Consider the following 21102-nt stretch of genomic DNA (forward strand, 5'->3'; position numbering starts at 1 on the left):
TAGAGTATATCACAACTGTTCTTCTTTATTTGTTGTGGTTGTTAGTTACTATGGCAGTTTATACACTAAACGTCATCTCAAGTTATCTGTACGTAAGAAAGTATGCCGTTCACATAGGGCTCAGTACTCTGAAGTCTGTGTGTCTGTTCACAACTCATGGACCCACTGGTCCACATCCTAGAGTAAATGGCTTCTTTCCTTCCTGCCAGGCCTTGGGACACAGAGAGGAAGTAGGAGGGCGTGTCCATTCAGAAGCAAAGCCCCTGCATTTAATTTACTAGTGTTCCATGTTGCTCAAATACTACCACAATCAGGATTTAGTAACACACTGGGGTGATCGCTCCCTGCTTCTAAAGTCTAAAGCTAAAAGGATGGGCAGCTCTCCAAGTTTTCTCTAGAATTATTAAATGGAGCAGGTGATTTCAATGAGGACTGTCACCCAAAAGTTTATGTACTTCAACACTTGTTCTTCAGCTGGTAGCACTGTAGAGGGAGCTTATGAACTTTTAGGAGGTTCCACTGGGGACAGGCTTAGAGAATTTACAGCCCCAGCCCTCCTCCAGTTTGCTCTCTGCTTTCTGTGTATAGCTGGACATATGGCTTCTCAGCTTCTTGCTCTGACCACCTGCTGCCACACCTCTGCCATGACTATGGACTCTCCTTTCTTCCTCCTATAAGTTGCTTTGGCCATGGTATTCTACCACAACAACAGAAAAGTAGTATGTACCAGTTACAACCCAAAACCCAAGGCCAGACTCAGTGGCTGGCTATCTATCTCAGTTACAGCCCAGAGCCAGACTCAGTGACTGGCTATCCTGGGTACATACAGCCAGCACAGCCCCAGCCATGAGCCTGGCCCGTCAGAGTGAAGAAAGAAGCTTGAGACAGCCAACAGTCTGGGTAGACTGATGGGAAACTCTCAGGCTGATTAGTTTCCACTCTTACCAGCATTCACCAGTGGGCTAGAGGTAAATAAGCAAAGAAATTCCAGTCTGACCTTCAATAAGCCATCATGAACCTGGGTTTTTGTTTTGTTTTGTTTCGTTTATTTGGAAATTTGGATGGATGGATGGATGGATGGACAGACGGACGGACGGATGGACGGACGGATGGACGGATGGACAGATGGACGGACAGATGGAGGGATGGATGGGTGAAAGGAAAATTAAGTGATTAGAATATGAATAAAGAAATGCAAGGCCAGAAAAATGTAACTCACCAAAATAAAATCTTCATAACTACCAGAAAAGAGGCACACTGTAGCAATGACCGCTGAAAATGAGTCAAGAGGTGTCTTAGTTAGAGTTTTACTGCTGTGAACAGACACCATGACCAAGATAACTCTTATTGAAAACTATTTAGTTGGGGCTGGCTTACAGGTTCAGAGGTTCAGTCCATTATCATCAAGGCAGGAACATGGCAGCATCTAGGCAGGTATGGTGCAGGAGGAGCTGAGAGCTCTACATCTTCATCTGAAGGCTGCTAGAAGACTGATTTATAAGCAGCTTGGAGGAAGGTATCTCAAAGCTACCCCCACAGTGACACACTTCCTCCAACAAGAGCACACCAACTTCAACAAGGCTACACCTCCAAATCGTGCCTCTCCCTGGGCCAAACATACTCAAACCACCACAAGAGGCATAATGAGGGCACCGGGCATGGAGCCTCAGTGGAGCCGTGGCTAAGTGCTTGCTGCCAGACCCCCTGTGAGGTAGATGCCAATGGCTTATAAGTTACTGCCTTCGGACCTCCACAATCACCATCACACACTGCATAATTTACACAGACACATACACATAAATAAAAAGTAAAATAATTTTTAAAGTAAAACTAAAAAGCCCATGAGTACATGAAAAAGTAGTTCTCTAAAATGGATTACTTACACCTAAAAATAAAGATATAGTTCTTTAAAAATTGCAGGTTACACGATATCTATAGTATGATCCTACCTTTATTGAGAAATAGTAAATTCTCTCTCTCTCTCTCTCTCTCTCTCTCTCTCTCTCTCTCTCTCTCTCTCTCTCTGATGAGAGCACATCTCAGGCTGCTTTGAAGAGGGAAGAGGAACATAAGATTGTGAGACCTTCCTAATTAACACAATTCTGAAAACTCTGAGTTATTTTCCAACATGTATATGCTTCTTTTGATATATAGCTGTAAGCCCCATACTTGGGAGATGAAAGCTGGTTCATTACAAGTTCAAGGTCAGCCAGAACTTTGTGAGATCTTATCTCAAAAAAAGAAAAGAGCTAAAAGTATTAGTTTAAAAATAAGGGTTCCCCAAAGGCAAATTTCAAAATACACAATTAACATCTCGTTTTAGCCCCAAAATTACATAAAGTGCAAATTAAAGTCCCAGACACCTGAAAGACTTATTTGGGGGGCATGTTTTAATGCTGATCAGAAGATGTGCGTTTGGACAGATGAGCTTCCTATCCGCGCTGAACAAGGGCCTGAGGGACAAACCAGGCTTGGACAGTGAGTGAGCTTCCTTCACCTTAGAGTCCCCTCCCACCTCCCACTCCACTCCATCCGCAGGCCACAGGCCTTATATCAAAGTGCAGAGCAGGAGGTGGGGTCACCAACTCCTTCCCTGTTGCTTCACACGTACCACAGTTATAAAGGAGCCACAAGATTAACATCTCTAACCAAAACTCCCAAATCCAGTAACAAAAGTACACACAATTCCATACCACAAGACCTCGCTTAATACATACAACTATTTTAAAGTACAACTGTATAAAGTTATCGTCAAGCTGTATCTATTAGAAGTATAAAAACATAAAAAAAATTCACGTTTAAAGTTGGGTCTTATCCCTAAAATCTCATTATACAAGCTCAAAAAAAAATACGTAAGGTCCTAGGCATTCTAGACAAGGGATATTCAACCTTTGCAGTTGCCAATCTTTAATTTCACAAAGAAAATACGTAAAATCACCAAAAAGTGTAGAGCAAATAATACACTTATCAGCATGCTATTTCAGGAGACTTAACACCAATTACTGACTCTCATCATCGTCTCCCTGAGAGACATTTACTGCTCAGCAGCAGGAAGAGTAGATGTCAGGAGGACCTTATCCCACGTCAGCACTCTCAGCCGCCAGGCTGCTGTGTCAGTCTAATAGATGAAACAGTGATCAGCTGAGAGAATCCACGTCATGATCTAATAACAAGGACCAAAAGGCACTTAGTGCAGATTAAGGCTGTGCCCCTGAAAGCAGCACCAAGTCAGCACAGCGGCTTCTAAGTCTCCTGCTTCTCAGGGCTAAGAGAAACACCTACAAGTGGAGACGTAAATAAACTAAGAGAATTCTTGTTCTTCTTATTGTTGTTGTTGTTTGCTTGCTCTGAAGCCTGAACAAGTAGCTAAGTGAATGGAGAAAATGACAAAGCAAAGAGATGCCCCCAAACATGAGAGAGTCACCCAGTTAAGTGACTCACCGGCCCTTTCTTTGTCTAAAAGCAAGCTTTGAGAGCATTGGGACTGTCTTGACTCCTTTGGTCCACATACCTAGTTCTTTTTTTTTTTTTTTTAAGATTTATTTATGCATTATATATAAGTACACTGTAGCTGTCTTCAGACACACCAGAAGAGGGCATCAGATCCTATTACAGATGGTTGTGAGCCATTATGTGGTTGCTGGGATTTGAACTCAGGACCTCTGGAAGAGCAGTCAGTGCTCTTAACCACTGAGTCATCTCTCCAGCCCAACATCTCTAGTTCGTAAGGTTCTGTGGGTGCTTCCCCCATCTTTTCCGTAAGTGCTAGAGTCTTTCTCACTCCTGTCTGGGTGCCTCATGGTGTAAAGGCAGCAGTAAGCCTTTGCTGTGATGCTCTTTCTAATACCTCAAGGTCATTCAAAAGTGTTTCTGAAGTCAAATCTAGTATCTTTTCTCAATCCTTCTACAACCTTCGAGCTTAGAAAGTTCCTCCACTCTGAATCAATCAGAAGAGTAGTCGTCATTTTCAGCTCAATATTTCTGGCCAAAAACAAATCTTAAATAGCTATCTTTAAAAAACAACAGCCAGTTGTGATAGTTCACACCCTTAATATCACAACTCACTAATGTAGTACAGGCTGGCCTACAACTTAGAGATCCTCTTGCCTCTGCCTCCCAACTGCTGGGATTAAAGGGATGTGCCTCCATGCACAGCATATAAATAGTTTAAATTAAAAAAACATGTATCAATGGGCCAGAGAGATGGCTGGGGGTCAAGAGCATGAACTGCTTTTTCTGGACCTGAGTTTGATTTCCAGCACATACGTCCGATGAACTAACTGCCTGTGACTCCAGTGCCAGGGGTATCCAGTGCCTCTGGCACTGCACTCTGGGGCAAACGCACACACGCACGCACGCATGCTCGCGATTAAATATAAACCTCCTAAAAATACATACCTGACAAGATTATTTTAGAAAGATAACTAAATGGGTATAATTGTACTCACTTTAATAGTAGAACAATGACCAACATTTAAGGATTGTCTAAGTTCTGACAATAGTTATTTTTACCATGAATACCACAGAGCCAATATGGTATCCATCTGCTGACTTGGGGATCAGTCAATCCATCTGTTAGTAAAAGGGAATTAACCAGCAGAGCCCACTCACTCGAGGTCACATCATCTATCTGTCCATTAGGAGCCGAGTGTAGAAATGCATCCCTACACAGGCTCCAGCAGCTGACACTACGGCAGAAGAGTCGTAAGTCTGAGGTCCGCCTAAGCGACATAAGTCCCTGCCCTCCAAAACTTTTAATTAATTAATTAAAAGCCTAGTTATGGGTGAGAGGTGAAAGAGTAGCTCAGTGGTTAAAAGCACTGGCTGCTCTTGCAGGGAGCCCTGGTTCAGTCCATGGCACCTTACAAGCGTATAACAGTTCCAGGGGATCAAACTCATTCTTACACACAAAGTAAAAGTACATTAATCTTCACACACACACACACACACACACACACTATAAACTAGGAGTCTCTCAAGTACGTCAAGGATGTCAGGTGATAAGAATCTTTTTTTAATTTCCTCTTTGAAACCTGCATATAATGTATTTTGATCTTATCCACACACACACCACACACACCATCTACCTCCCAACTCCTCCATGAACTCACCAACACTCTCCCTCCCAACCTCACACCCCCAACCAGGACTATCCCGCCATCAACTGTCAAGAGCTCTTCAACTGGGGCAGGGCCTCAGCAGCCCCACCACACGCGAGACTGAAATCTACCAGCTTCATCTTTATTTCCTGGTTTAATTGTTTAGTGTGTGAGGGCCTGCATGCCTGCACACATGCTGCCTGATGCCTGTGGATGGGAAGATGGCGTCATAGCTCTTAGAGCTGCCATGTGGGTGCTGAGATGTAAGCCTGGCTTCCCTGAGAGCGTCCCACCTTAACCACTGAGCTATCATCCCTCCAGGTCCTCCCCCCACTGACATAAATTCTCAGTGCATATATAATACTTTTAATGCATATTATATATATTTTTTTTAAAGATTTATTTATTATATATAAGTACACTGTAGCTATCTTCAGACACACCAGAAGAGGGCATCAGATCCCATTACAGATGGCTGTGAGCCACCATGTGGTTGCTGGGAATTGAACTCAGGACCTCTGGAAGAGCAGTCGGTGCTCTTAACCACTGAGCCATCTCCCAGCCCACATATTATATTTTTAAAAGATGTGTGTACATGTGCTTTCTGTATATCTAGGCTACATTTTATAAATAAATATGCAAATCAACTTATTAAGTATAACTGTACCCAATGACTTAACTGTAAATATCTTCGAAAAAATTCTGAAGATATTTTCCTTCACTTGGCATGTGTCTGTTAGGGTTACTATTGCTGTGATGAAACCCATGACCAAAAGCACACTGAGAGGGTTTACTTGGCTTACACGTTCATGCTCAGAGCGTGAACTCAAACAGGGCTGGAAGCTGAGGCAGGAGCTGAGGCCGAGGCCTGGGAAGGATGATGCTTACTGGCCTGCTTCCATGACTTCCATGGCTTTCCTCCGTCCACTCTCCTATAGAACTCAGGACCACCAGTCCAGGAATAGCACCACCTAGCATGGGTTGGGTCTCCTCCATCACTGTTACTGAAAATGCCTTACAGATGACTCTAGTAATAAAGTTGACATAAAACTAGGCAGGACAGCATGTTTAATTTCATATTACAAACAGGACAATATGTTCTCATCTCTAGAAAAATGGAGATAGAAATATTAGAGCTTCGCCATCCTAATTATGAAGATCGACGTAATAAAAATATAATTATATTTTGGAAAAATGGCAAAGTTGAAAAGCCCAATGGCAATTACTAATGTCAAACACACCTTACAAAAAACAAAAAAACCACAATGATCCTGCTTCCTCTTCATATGACCAGTCAATCACACTGAAAAGGCCATTGTACATGCACAAACCAAAACTTCCTAAAGCCTTTCCCAAAATGACTTGGCCTGATCACAATTAGGTGATAAGCACATTACAGTGACTCAGGTCACTGCCCAAAACCAGAGCTGGAAACGGGTTCTGCCCAGACTGCGGCAAGGAAGGGGGCAACCAATCACGGAACACTTAGAAATGCCGCAGCCCCACCCCCTCTGCGGGGCAGGGGAGGACACAGTGGGGTTGGCAGCAGCTCACCAGCTGCTCCGGAAACAGAAACAGACCTGTCTGTCTCCTTCTCAGTTGTGAGAAGTGCCAAGTGCATTCCCGGGCCCTCTACAGGACACAGAATCCTGCTGGATACCTGAAAGCCACAAACAAGACCTCAGAGACAGAAGGACCAGTAAGCCCTAATTCCTATTCAAGTCATGATTCCAGAACACAAATGCAAAAGGGACTCAGTTCAAATAAAGCCCAAAAACCAGCATTAGAGTTCCCTGGGGCTTTCATCTAAGCATGAAGACAGTTTTGAATTTTATTTCATCATTCTACAGGAGCAAAAAGGATCAAAAAGAGCACTCCAACGCCAATCCCAGACAGACATTACATGCCCCTAAGTCTTAGGGCAGAGGTGTTTTATAACACCCAAGTGCCCAAACTTAGAACCTGAACAGAAAGTCTGCAAATCACACCTAGCATCCCTCCCGTGCTCTTTGTGGGTAACAGGACAGCCTCTACTCTACCTTACTTTCACTGCAAAAATAGCACTGAAAAATCTGGGGGTGCTGGAGTCATGACCCAGGTTTGGTTCCTAGTACCTACCCCCAAGATAGCTCACAACCATACTGCATTTCCTAGGACCATCATGCCCTCTTCTGACCTGCCCAGGCACCAGACACGCCTGTGGAGCACACACAAATATATGCAGGCAAAGCACTCATACACATAAATAAATTGCTAAATTTCTAAATTAAGGTGGCAGCTAGTTTTTCTGTACATCTTAGTAGACAATTAATTTGAAATCTAAGATATATTTAAAATCATAGTCTGACAGCGTTTTCTTCATCCTTTAATAAAAAGTAAAAACAAAGCAAACAAGAATGTGTTTTTGAGGGTTGGGGGTTTAGCTCAGTGGTAGAGCGCTTGCCTAACAAGCACAAGGCCCTGGGTTCCGTCCCCAGCTCTGAAAAAAAAGAAAAAAAAAAAGAATGTGTTTTTGAGGGGCGGAATTATTCCTTTGTTTGAAACAGGTTCTCACCATGGAGCCCTGCCTCTTTGCCTCCCAGTGCTACCAAACCATGCTAAACTTTACTACTTAAAAACAACATTTCTACCAAGCAGTGGTGGCACGTGCCTTTAATCAGCACCGGGAGACACAGGCAGGCAGATCTCTGAGTTCCAGGATAGCCTGATCTACAGAGTTCTAAGACAGCCAGGGCTACACAAAGAAACCTTGTCTAGACATGAGGAAAAGGGAGGAAAGAAGAAAAAAGAAAAGAAAGACATTTCAAATTGGAAAGCTAAAATACCCAGGAAGAATGATCTTCAATAAAATTTATTTCTCAAATGCATAAGATTACGAAGATGTAGAAAGTATTTTATTAAAAATATTAATATCGGGGTTGGGATTTAGCTCAGTGGTAGGCGCTTGCCTAGGAAGGCGCAAGGCCCTGAGTTAGGTCCCCAGCTCTGAAAAAAGAACCAAAAAAAAAAAAAATAATATCCTTGATAAAAAAAGAACAATTATAAAGCAACAGGAAAAACAGACTAAGAAAACTTGGAAATAAATACGCCTGACGAAATGTAAATTCAAAACAAAGTCATTAAAAGTGCATCAGAAACTGGTAGGCATGACTCTGTGGAGCACTTCCTGCTCTTGCGCAGGACCTGGCATCAGTCAGGAAAGTCTGGCAGGCACGTGGCCCGTGTGCAACCCCACCACAGGATCCCAATGGCAGGCTGGTACCAGACTTCCTGATGCTCCAGGTTCTGGCAAGAGACCCTGTCCCTGTAAATAAAGTGGAGAGCAAGTGAGAAAGACATCACACACACACACACACACACACACACACACACACACACGTGCACTCACAAGGGAACATTCATAGACATAGGACACACAAGAATTCATATGCAAATAAAAACTCATCAAATTGCAAATGGTGCCCCATAAAAAGATTTAAATAACCAGAAAAACCAGGTGCACCTAGATTTACAAAAAAGGCTAATCCCCAGTGTCCCTACTCACCACAGCCCGGGAAGTGGGGGAGTTCAGAAGCAAGAGAAGCATTGCAGACAGTCACGTTGTTAAAAGAAGCTTTAAATAGTTAGCGATTCAACTGTGTTCCTAAGGCAGCAGGGTTTTGTGTTTACTGCCCTTCAGGTCTGTATTGGAGAGACCACACCTGGGCATGCATGTGGAAGTAAGGGAACTAACTTGTCACAGTAAGGTCGGTCTCCTTCCAACCTGTGGGCCATGGGCATGGAAGCCAGGCTGTCAGCCTGGTGACAGGTATCTTTACGCATCATGCCACCACACTGGTCTAAAGAAGTTTTAAAAGCCCACCTGGCCTCCACGCTGACAGCTGTACATAACTGTGCGTATGTATACACATACACAGAAATTTTACTTTCACGTAAAGCATGCAACCTTGAATACTCAAAAAGCAATGGCTACTTCACCACAAGCCTCCCATTTCATTTTTGCGGAGCAGAAGGATGGCTTCTCACTTCCAGAGAGCCTTCTAGGGATTCTGACCGACAGCTTCAGCGTTCCCTATAACGTCCCTAAATCACCTACAAATCCCCAGCGTGGTTTTTTTTTTTCAATCCATTTCTGACTACAAAGAGGCGGGCGGAGAAAGTCAGATTTCTGAGAAATGACACCCTCCAGGGACTGCTCTATCTCTGCTCTCTACACAGACCAATAAAGACAACTGTACACAGCCATGAGAAGTCAGTTTGCAAAACCATTTAATTTATCAGAACAAAGTCTGCAATGGGGGGGTGGAGGGACCACACTAAATTAAGAAATGGCAAAGCAGACACCATATCCATGCAGAGAAACAGAGGCTCTACACTCAGTAACGTGTGTATTTCCCTCCAGTCCTGTTATCAATTAACTGCCAGGGCTTTGAAAGTGACACATGTCTGAGCTTTAAAGCACTGGGTCTCAACCCTGGCTCCACAATAAAAACTGCCTGGAAAAAAAGTTTAAAACTCCAATACTCTACTGAATGCTGAAACTGCATTTGGGGTGAGAACAGGCATCTACCGTTTCTCAAGGTACCCCAGGTGATTTCAGTTTGCTTTTAAGTTGAGAACCACTGATTTCAAGCGTCTTTTTTTTTTTCAAATAAATAATAAATGCCCCATAAGGGTGAGGGGTAAATCAATGGCCTGGGGTCAGCAAATTTTTTTATTTTTATCTATTTATTTTGTTTTTTTCGAGAGAGGATTTCTTGTGTAATAGCTCTGGCTATCCTGGAACTCAGTCTGTGGACCAGGATGGCCGCCAAGTCAGAGATCTACCTGTCTCTGCCTCTGCCTCCCAAGTATTGGGATCGAAGGCACCCACCGCCACCACCCAGCCACATAACTTTTTTTATCGTTAATTAACATAATCTGAACTACTGATTCTAGGCAATCACTATCAAAATCCCATCTGCCTTGTAGCAAAAGCTGACAGACTGATCCTGAAATTCCCAGAAAAACACACAGGTCCAAGAATAGCAAAAGAACAAAAGCAGATGCTTGTTTTTTTCCAGCTTCAAAAATGAACAGAAAGTTATGGTGATTTAGACAGGGTGGTATAAGGACACACCCAATGTGGGCAGAAGGACATACATATAGATTACTGGAATATAATAGGGACCCCAGAAATAAATCTTAACACAATTCAACTGGCAGAGCGTAGTCTTTTCACCCGAGCTCACGTAAGACTACACAGTGATAGAGATATGCTGAAAAATGGAACAGTCAAAATGAAATCTGGAAAATGTATTTTAGGAGTTGATGGACACCGAAAGAGATAAAAGCATGTGATTTCAAATATGAAAAGAAATTTTAAAGCGTTAAGACTACACTAAGTCATCACTGAATAAGTAACTGAACTTGTATTTGATTATCATGAGAAACACTGCACCAGATTCCCTGCCCAGTCAGCCCCCATCCCAGGCAAAAGCAAAGGACTTAGGAGAGCTTTCACTCCTAATCCACTCAGGCCCTGCAAGCGTCCACAGCGGACCCCACGGAGGTCTTGGGGAAGGGAGCACACACACCCACCAGTGACTGGAAAACAGGAGGAATGTAAGGCCACAGGGTGGGCACCCCAGGAACTAAGGGGCTTCAGCCATGACAGCTCAGCAACAAGGTGGGCGGACAAAGAGGGGAGCCGGGCGCTGTGTGGGTTCTCAGTCTGTCTCCACGTGACAGTGACTTTTTTTTTAAATGGGGAAAAACAAAACTCATGAAACTTCTCTGAGGAGGAGAGCCTTTTCAAAGACAGAAAAGGGCAAGTGGCCACACAGCATAAAGGTACGGCTAAAACTAGAAAGCTCTGGGGAGGGCCTGAAAGGGAGATAGAACACATCTGATCCTTCCTAACAAGAAATGGAAGGTTGTCCTCACAGCCGGGAAGGGGAGCTTACAGGAACTACCCCAGTGACCAGGACCATAGTACATGTTTCCAAGACACTCATGGGCTTAGGGCTTAAGTCACAGGCAGTGAAGTCCTGCCTGGGCTCGGTCCCCCGGACCACATGGTAATAGAGAACTGATCTGCACGCCCTGCGCTTCTAAGAATTTACAACCCTCCACTCTCCCTGGCCTGACAGAGGTGGGGTCAGCTCCACAGCAGAGCGCCCAAGGCTCCCACTCTGCTCTGGTCTGTTTTGAATTAAGGTCTGTGTAAGTCAAGTTGGCTTTGACCCATATGTCCTAGACTGGCCTAATGCTCAGCCTCCCAAGTACTGGAATTACAAGCATGGGCCATTCTTCCCAGCAAAAATACTTTTTAAATATGGGACTGGAGACATTGCAGTGGTTATGTGTAAGAGCACTAGCTTCTTTGTCTTCAAAAAAGGACAATTCCTAGCACTCACATGGGAGCTCTCAACTGCTAACTCCAGTTCCAAGGGATCTGACACCCTCTTCTGGCCTCTACAGGTACTGCATGCATATGGAAACTACCCATACACAGAAAATTAAATTTAAAATATTTTAAAGTAAAAATTTAAAAACCTGTGTATGGTGCCTGTGCCTGAAATCTTAGCACTCAGAAGATGCAGGAGACTCAGATGTTAAAGGTCATCCTCAGCAACATAGGCTAACTTGGGCAACAACATAAGACCCCTTTTCAAAAAAAGAGGTCTGGTAAGATGGCTTAACTAGTGAAGGAAGGCACTTGCCACTCAGCCTGACAACCTGAATTAGATCTCTAGGACCCAATGGTGGAAAGGACTAATCAATTCAGAGTGGCCCTCTGACTGCACACATACAATAAAAAATAAATGTTTAATGACTGACTGCACAGAGGCAGTTAAGTAAAGGAATAGACAGAGCGATCACACAGTATACCTCATGACAGGTCCAAATACATACAACAGTGGGTAAGTTCATAAGGAGTTCATGAATGGTGATGGAGGGCTGGAGAGATAGATGGCTCAGTGGTTAAGAGCACCAACTTCTCTTCCAGAGGTCCTGAGTTCAATTCCCAGCAACAACATGGTGGCTCATAACCATCTGTAATGAGATCTGATGCCCTCTTCTGGTGTGTCTGAAGACAGCTATGGTATACTTACATAATAAATAAATCTTTTTAAAAGCAATGAATGGTGATATAAATAAACTAGAGGAGAGATAGTCCTTACCTCACGCTGCACTCCAATACAAGTATCTGATTAATTACAAACTTTAAAAAATAGAGAAAATATGAGTTAATATTTATGAGATCCTGGGTATAAAGAAACTATGGAAAAGATTTTAAATCAAAGTCAAAGAATTCTCAACCTTAGGACAATAGTGCAAATGCAGGTGAAGGAAAAAAACAAATGCAACGCTGGATACAGACGGGGAGCACCAAGGGTGACACTGGGTGCAGACAGGGAGGACCAAGGGCGACACTGGGTGCAGACGGGGAGGACCAAGGGCGACACTGGGTGCGGATGGGAGGACCAAGGGCGACACTGGGTGCGGATGGGAGGACCAAGGGCGACACTGGGTGCGGATGGGAGGACCAAGGGCGACACTGGGTGCAGATGGGAGGACCAAGGGCAACATCAGGTGTATAGACTAGGGATGGAATAGAAAACAGTTCACATTGGTTTTTAGATAGAACACAGCTTGAAGGAACTATCATGCTATCAGAGACCTGGTCACACTCATACTCCTCACATTTGTGGAGCATGCTATAAAGCCGTACCTTAAAAGCTAAATAGCTCTTTATAAAAAGGAATGCATGAAAGCTAAGAGTGGTGCACACACCTTAATCCCAGAACTCAAGAGGCAGAGGCAGGTGAATTTCTGAGTTCAAGGCCATCCTGGTCTATAGCACAGCCAGGGTTATACAGAGAAGCCCAGTCGCATAAAAACAAAAACTAGTCAATTTTAATTAAGTCAATAAGCCATGTATTTAGTTATTGAGCAAAGAGAAGCCAGTTTAAAAAAAAAAAAAGTGCAGTGCCCTAGGTAACTCCTCCACTAACAAAAGGAGTCCAAGCCAGAGCACAGAACAGGCAACCCTGAGACCCAGACTTTAAGAGCAAGAGAAGATCCTACCACAGCCTCCTCCTAGTCCACTCACACTGGAGTTTTCAGAATGGACATCTAAACAAGCCGCCCACCCACTCCGGGCATCTTCTGGTGGCCTTCCACCAGGAAGGTGTCAAGGGCCCTTTTGACTCTCTCTACCCCATCTCTAGCTGCTGATAGCTGTACTGAGTGTGCTTCCTCCCACAGTCCCCTCTGCTCACCATGATCCCTCCATCCGTGCTGTACATACCCTCCCAGTCAAACCCCATCTCCAAAGCTCAAGTCCTTGACAAGCATCTGAGACCAAAAAGGCACAGCAGGACTGCAGTGTAATTTCTGAGTTTGGCCTCGGATCAACCTGGAGTCCAATCCTGACTCTGCTGCTCAATGGGACTATGACCATGAACACGTAGCTGAAACCTCCAAGCCTCAGCATTCCCCCTGCAGAATGGGATAAGTAAACCCCACAGGGATGTGACCAAATTACAGGAGTGATACAATCAGCGCCAGGCAGAGCACCCACCACACAACTAGCTCTGGCTTCTTTCTCTGCCTTCCTCATTCCACCAGGAATAAGATCTGGAAGTGGAGTTCTATCACTGAGTCCCCAGAGTTTCAGGGCCATCTGAAAATTCAAACCCAGTAGTTACTACCCTAGAGATATAGACCAAACACAGACTTAACCCATTGGTTTTCACACTAGCAATACTGACTTCAAGTGCCCAAAATATCACCTATACCTATTAGCCCAAACATCATCCCAGTGGCCCCGTTTCACGGGCTGCTGTCTCACCCTCGTAGGGTCCCCTTTACTGCTTAATAGGTTCCTACAGAAGTAGCTCTCATTTTGTTTCATTCACTTTCAACTGCAAAAGTGGGAGGACTCAACTCTGTAAGCTTCCCACACATATTTAAGAAAAAAATGGCTAGTCCAGGGAGAGAGCAATTGGTAAAGTACAAACAGATAGATTGCTGGGACAGGGTGGCCAGTCCACCCAGCCTACCTACCAGGCCAGTGAGACATTGTCTCAATAAAAAATAAACAGAGGGGGTTGGGGATTTAGCTCAGTGGTAGAGCGCTTGCCTAGCAAGCTCAAGGCCCTGGGTTCGGTCCCCAGCTCCGGAAAAAAAAAATAAAAAAATAAACAGAGGCTGAAGAAATGACAACGTAGTTGAGAGCACAGGTGCTCTTCCAGAAGACTAAGGTTCAGTCTCGGCACTCATGGCTCCAAACACCTAGCCAAGGGCAGAGACGTCCTTAAGAGCTGGGGTGGTCAGCAGCACCTTGGATGCAAAGAGTACCTGCCTACTACCCCCAACTACTCTCCTGTCCCACCTTCAGCCACCAAAACACACTTTCTGTGTGGTGGGAAGATGGCTCAGTGGTTAAGAGTACTGGTTGCTCTTCTAGGGGTCCCAAATTTAATAAAACTCGCACCCATACGGCCACTCTCAATTACCTGCAACTCAGTCCTAGAGATACCTGATGCCCTCTTCTGGCCTCTAAGAATAATGCATGCACAGATATACATGCAGACAAAACACACAAAATATCCACACGAAATAAAAATACAATCTCAAAAAATAATGATAAATAAAAATAAATAAATGTCGGCAGTACCTGTGGAACAACACTAACAGTTGTCTTCTGGTTTATACATGTGAATAAACAAACACAGACAGACATGCATGCATGCATGCATGCATGCATGCACGCACGCACGCACGCACGCACGCACGCACGCACGCACGCACGCACGCACGCACACCGAGGAGGTGTAACCTTCACCAGGTAGTTAATGAGATACTCTGGTGAACTAGACAGAAGTCTGGACATCAGATGCTTTGAGAGGAACCCATGAGTGAACCTTTCCTGACAGGGCACTAGAAAGTTACTTTCCTTCATGGAGTAAATGTCCCAGGAGGACTAGAGGCTGCCTAGACTGAGAAGAGTCCAAGAAGACTTACATTTGCAGACAGAAAGAAATCCCATCTGCCTCGTTTCCTGACTTGGGTATGACATGTTGGTACATGTTTCATACACCCTGAACCTACCCCTTGGCCACTTTTGTTCCAGGTGAAACCACATCCGGTTTCCCCGAGACCTCCTAAGATGCTTTCCAAATCCTATTTTCTGCCTCCTCCACTAGAGAGTGCCACATTCAAAAAACCAAGTACCATCAAACTCTCCAGGGTTTCTCCCTGCACATCTGACCACAGACTATTACCCTGAAAAGAGCAGGTGGGAGCTTCTGTGTCCGTCTGTCTCCTCCACGACACACTCTTCCTCCTCCTCTTTCTCCTGTCTTCCTCCTGTCTAGCCCTACCTTGGAATCTATTCAATTCTTACTGTCTCCCCACAGTAAATCATGGTTTGACCTACCCACAACCTTAGCCCTACCTTCTCCACACCAATTCTCAAGCAATGGCTAGACTAAATGACCTTGTTATAAGAAGAATCAGGGCCATGGGTGAAGTTTTGTAGAACCCCTGCTTAACATGCCAAAGTCATGGGTTCAATCCCCAGCATGAAAATTAAAGATAACTCTATTCATGCTCTTCGCTATGGAGTGAGCTGTTTTACTCTCCCAACCACATCCGTATACTGAAGTCCTAACCCCTACAATGTGCTTAAATTCAGTTGGTAATTAAGGTTAAATGAGGTCTTACCATAAGGAGACTCAACCTAATAAGATTTTAAGAACAGCACTGGCACGGAACTTAGTGGTACTGCATGCACAAGATCCCAGGTCCAAGTCTTAGCTTTGGAGAGGGAGGGAGAGAGAAGACATTAAGAAACCGTCATGTGAGTAGCACTCAATGAGAGAGTGGCTGCCTATGAGCCAGACAGAAGCTCTCATCAGAACTAAGCCGGAACCTTGACCTCGGACGACTGTTTTAAACCCTTCCAAACTGATGCATTTTGTGCCAGCAGTGTGAACTCCCTTCCCCACGCTGCCAGACTTCCCCCAGACCTCCTAAGATGCTTTCCAAATCCTATTTTCTGCCTCCTCCACTAGAGAGTGCTACATTCAAAAAACCAAGTACCACCAAACTCTCCACGGTTTCTCCCTGCACATCTGACCACAGACTATTACCCTGAAAAGAGTAGGCAGTCCAGCCATATATTACACGTAAAGGAATGTCTGAAAACCCAGGCCCGGGGGTCGGGTGAAGGAAAGCTTAGAGGGAGAGTCCCTGGAGTCTTTTGAGGCCAGCCTGGGCAACACAGCCAGATGCAGGGTCAAGATAAACAGTAAAAGGCCCACGAAAGGTACAAGCTAAAAGCAGCCCTTAAGTATGAAATAGCCAACCACCTGGAACGTGTGACAAGATAGAAATAACAAAGCCAAGAAGAGAATGACAAGAATACCAGACAGTGCATAAAGGGCTCCTTTAAACCTAGCAGCTTTGGGCTTAACCTGGTCAAGAATCACAGAAGTAAATGAGCCCCAGACACCACACACACACACATCCTGACATATGCACAGGCACGTGCACGCACACATACACACACGCACACGCAGCTATAAGCATGTGCGCACATGCATGCAGTCAGATGCACATATATACCCTGACACATACACCGATACACACCTTTTCTCAGCAGAGACCTGGAGGAGCGGCAGGGTAAAAGAATGAATCAGAGACCAAAGGACTCTGGGGAAGTAAGACCTGTAAACAGGTTGGGGGAAGGCTTAAAAAGCATGAGAGCAGATAAGGCGGCGGGGCACACACCTTTAATCCTACCACTGAGGGCAGAGCCAGGCAGATTTCTGAATTCAAGGCTAGCCTGGTCTACAGAGTTCCAGGACAGCCCAGACTACAGAGGAACCCTGTCTTCAAAAAAATTTTTAAAAGTACGAGAGTAAACAAGGTTTTCTTAGCTTACGCCTATAGGTTCAAAGTGCGTATAAAGACAAATTACTGGTGATAACTTGATTTTCTTAACTGAAATGAGAAAACTCCTTAAACTATCAGTAGGCTCAAATCCCTGATGGAGCCCAGGTCTCTTTAGAACCATGGTAGAGTTGACAACTGTACTCAGTACTTCCCATAAGCAAGGAACTAAAACTTAGACCTTTTGAGTACAGATGCCTTGGTTTTAATGCAAGAATGGTTTGTTCAGTAGCATCAGCCACCTAATGAGCTGAAGAAGCGGTGACTGAGCTGGGGGCAGGCTTACTCTAGACACAGAGCTTATTCCAAACATGTCAAGCCCTCTAGACTGCTATACAAATGAGGGAGGCAGCATGGCATTCCAAACTACGTAGACCAGGGCTATGAGGTTAAGAGCACCGTCTGCTCTTCCGAGGTCCTGAGTTCAAGTCCTAGCAACCACTCGGTGGCTCACAGCCACCTGTTATGAGATCTGATGCCCTCTTCTGGTGTGTCTGAAGATAATGACAGTGCGTTCATATACATAAAGTAAAACACCAAAAACCAAAAACTACTGAAACCATCCCCACTGCTCTAATTTTTTTCTTTCTGAGACCATTACATTTCTCCCTTCCCTTTCCTACTCCCAAACCCTCCCATCTACCTCTCCCCTCTCCTTCAAATTCATGTCCTCTTTCCTCACTAATTATTGTGTGCATGCATATATATTCCTACATATAACCATTCAGTTACTTGTATGTGTGTTTTCAGGGATGACCATTTGGCACCGAACAACCAATTGGTATACTCTTCCCTGGGGAGGCCCACCTCTCCCATTCCTGGCTTTCCTCAGTTGTGTACAGTTCTCTGTGCAGGGCCGCACCCTCGTGACCTTTTCCCCATCCACTCTAGCGTGCCCACTGTTTAAACTGTGTGTGGGTGGTATCCCGAGTGTGTTGTCTCATGTGTGTGCAGTGTTCACACCACAGAGGCCAGAAGAGGGCGCCGGATGCCCTGGACTCAAAGGTGATTATGAGACATCATGTGTGCTGGGAATTAAAACCCAGATCCTGTAATCTAAAGGGGAAAAAAAGCAGCCAGTGCTCTTAACTGCCCAGCCATCTCTCCAGCCCTCTAGTTAAGTCCTTCCAGGACTAGCTTTTGTTTTTGTTTTTAAACTTTCTGGCTGGACATGGTGGTATGCACCTTAGTCTCAAAACAGGGATGTGGTGGATCTATGAATTCTGGTCAGCCGTGTCTCAAAATACATAAATAAATACTATTTACTTGTGTTGTTTTACAAGGCTAGGTCTTGCCCTTTAACCCCGGGCTGGCTTGGAACCCGTCATCTTCACCAGCTGGGCTGAGTTGCTAAGATTTCACATACATTTACACCACCACACCCAGCCTAACTGCTTTTTAGTGGATGTTTTAATCTCAGCATAATGTGCCCTACTCAGAAAACTAAGTACCAGACAACTATCTAGAACAAGGGGAAAGGGCTGTAACTTTAAACTGGAACTTAGACGCTCTCCCTGAGTTTGAGGCTGGCCTGGAGCAAGTTTCAGGTCAGCCAGGACAAAAAAGAAAAGAATGGCACTGCAAAAAGTTCCACAAACACCCACTTTCTTTCCTCCCTTTCCTTTTTTTTTTTTTTTTTTTTTTTGTGGGGGTGGGAGTGGTATTGGTCAAGACAGGGTTTCTCTGTGTTGCCCTGGCTGCCCTGAAACTGTTTAGAGCAAGCTGGCCTTGAACTCAGAAATCCTGCCAGTGACTCCTGAGTGCTGGGGTCAAAGATGTGTGCCACCACTGCCAGGCGAACACCTACTTTCTTACAGAAATTATTTCCCACAAGAAGAAAACAGGGGCGGGGGGAGGAATTTGATATACCCTGATATAAAAAGAAAGGATCAGTTAGCAGTTAAGCAAAGGGCATTGTCTAGAAAGCAGCTACCTCACGCCTCCATGATGTCTGCCTGGGAATGTTCAGTGTCTCCTTTTAACTACCAGATGTGTCATGAGAGCTAACAAGGTGCACAGACTCAACTGCCCAGAGCTATTAACTTTTGGATGAGTTAAGCATAAAGAGTAGTTCTACATTCCAAAGTGACCCTGATAAGGTCAACTATAACCCAGTAGAGAATCCTGAACTTCTAAGAGGTGAAGCCTCTCACAAACTTCACCTGGGTCAAACACCTCAAAGGAGCAGGCCAGCAAAGTCACACAAGATGAAAGGACAGATGCAGAGAAACAGAACAGGTGAGGCCTGAGCCCAGTAACACTCAAATACAGAACACAGAAAGATTTCAGCCACCTAGCCGAGCTAGCCTTTAGAAAGGAGAAAACTGCCTAAGGGAAGTCACATGGCCAGTTAATGACAGCTCAAACCAGGCTGTCTCAGGACTCAGATCCCAGATCCTCACATCTCCTTCCTTCAGAGGACCCAAACGTCAGAAGGGATAGCATCTTTCCCGTCATCCGGTCTCCCAGCACTGCAAAAAGCAGACTAACAGCTACTGCAAATGCCCCATCCCCAGGAAGCCTTCAAAAAGCTAACTTTCTTCCCTCTGCACTTGCCCTCACTTACCCTTTGCGCTGAGAGAATCTGGACTTTTCCCATCAGACCTGCTTAAAGCCCCACATCCTGAATGAAGGCCGAGTTCCTATAGGTTACACATCTAATGGGACATCTCCGGCCAAAGGATGGTGACAATTCTTCACCTTCAAGTTATCACACTCCAATGTCAATTTCTCGGTCAAGACCAGAGGCAACAAGGCAACCCGGGACCCCTGCGGGGCAGGCCAGCGGGAAAGGTCGCGAGGTTGGAGCAGCGGCATCTAAAATTACTCCGTGTCGCCTCCGCAAAGAGGGAAGGAAACCAGACTGGAAACAGCACCGCCACCCCCGCCCCTCGGGCTGACCCTGAATCCCCGGGCGCGGGGATGCAGGGCGCACCACCTGGGGAGGGGCGAGCTGCAAGCCACGCAGCACGCGGAGCCCACGGTGGCTGCCCCAGGGGCACCCGGCCGGGCAGCAGCGAGCGCTCGGGACACGCGGCCTGACGCGGCAGCCGGGGCCACCCGGCCGCTCGCGAGCCGGCGTGGGGGCAGGCCGCGCCGTGGTGGGTGACAGCGCGCGGGGCCGCGCGGCCGGCCTCGTGGGCTCGGTTAGCAACCCGGGCTGCCGGCAGGTGCTGCCGCGGGCTCCGGCGTGGGGCGTGGGGCGCGGCGGCCCGGCTCTCACCTGCCTGCAGCTCGCTGGGCTCGCGTCCCGCCGACCACCGCTCGCGCCGCGGTGCCTGCCGCCGCCTCGGGTCCCGCGGCAGCCGCCTGCAAAATGGCGCCGCGGAGGGCGGGCCGGGGGCAGGAGCCGCGCAGCCGCCCGCCCGCGCGCTGGCCCCCCCCGCCTGACCCCGGCTCCGCCCGCGCGCCTGGGGCGCGGGGGCAGACCCTTCCCCCACACCTGCTCGGGGCCGCCTGGGAGCTCGATGCTCGCCCGCTCTCCTCTCCAGAGACTCCTTTTTACCCTGCAGGACCCCGAGTCCTGAGATAGCCGCGGGGTGACAGCGAGTGGGGTGCAGTGCACCCGGCCCAGTGGGTTACGCGCTTTAAAGCAATTTCACGGCTTATCCAATTGGGCCGTCAGGCTTCCGAACTCGCTGGGAAAGAGATCCTCCTTGCTTATGCTGACGCGGGAGAAGATACCAGGCTTGATTTCTCTGGGGCGTGTGTTTTGATAAAGCGGGTTTGGGGGCAGCCTGTGATTCTGTATTTCTCAAATGCCCCCCAGGGGATGCCTGCTGGATGGGCGCTTAGGCTGTTGAGTCAAAAGGCTGTGTGTCAATTAACCCATAGCTCTTAGGCTGGGCAGTCTTGCCCAGAGGGCCATTAAAGACTGGGTACCAGCCCAAGAGGTGCTGAAACTGGGTATTTGAAGTATGGCTTCGGAATTTGCGTTTCCAGGAAGTTTCTAGGTGATGCTGCGGGCGGTGGTCTAAGATACTAACTTGTAAGGTACTGTAAAAACTGTCCTTACCTCCACCAAAACAAACAAACAAAACCCTAATAATTAGCTCTT

The 21102-nt window shown here is 46.1% G+C and overlaps 1 protein-coding gene across 3 annotated transcripts in view; it reads right to left on the reverse strand.

Annotated features, from left to right (window-relative positions):
• Positions 1–20362, reverse strand: part of Slc23a2 (solute carrier family 23 member 2) — a 92658-nt gene extending 72296 nt beyond the window's left edge. For 2 of the 3 annotated variants that reach the window (XM_032904256.1, XM_032904258.1), the window contains exon 1: positions 20269–20362. The gene's annotated coding sequence lies outside the window, so the exon portion shown is untranslated. Of the gene's footprint in view, positions 1–9077; positions 11576–20268 lie in introns of those variants that run through there. The other variant, XM_032904257.1, reaches the window with a different exon arrangement.
• Between the last annotated feature and the right edge of the window lie 740 nt (positions 20363–21102).

The sequence above is a fragment of the Rattus rattus genome, chromosome 5 (assembly GCF_011064425.1).
Source record: "Rattus rattus isolate New Zealand chromosome 5, Rrattus_CSIRO_v1, whole genome shotgun sequence".
Lineage (NCBI taxonomy): Eukaryota > Metazoa > Chordata > Mammalia > Rodentia > Muridae > Rattus > Rattus rattus.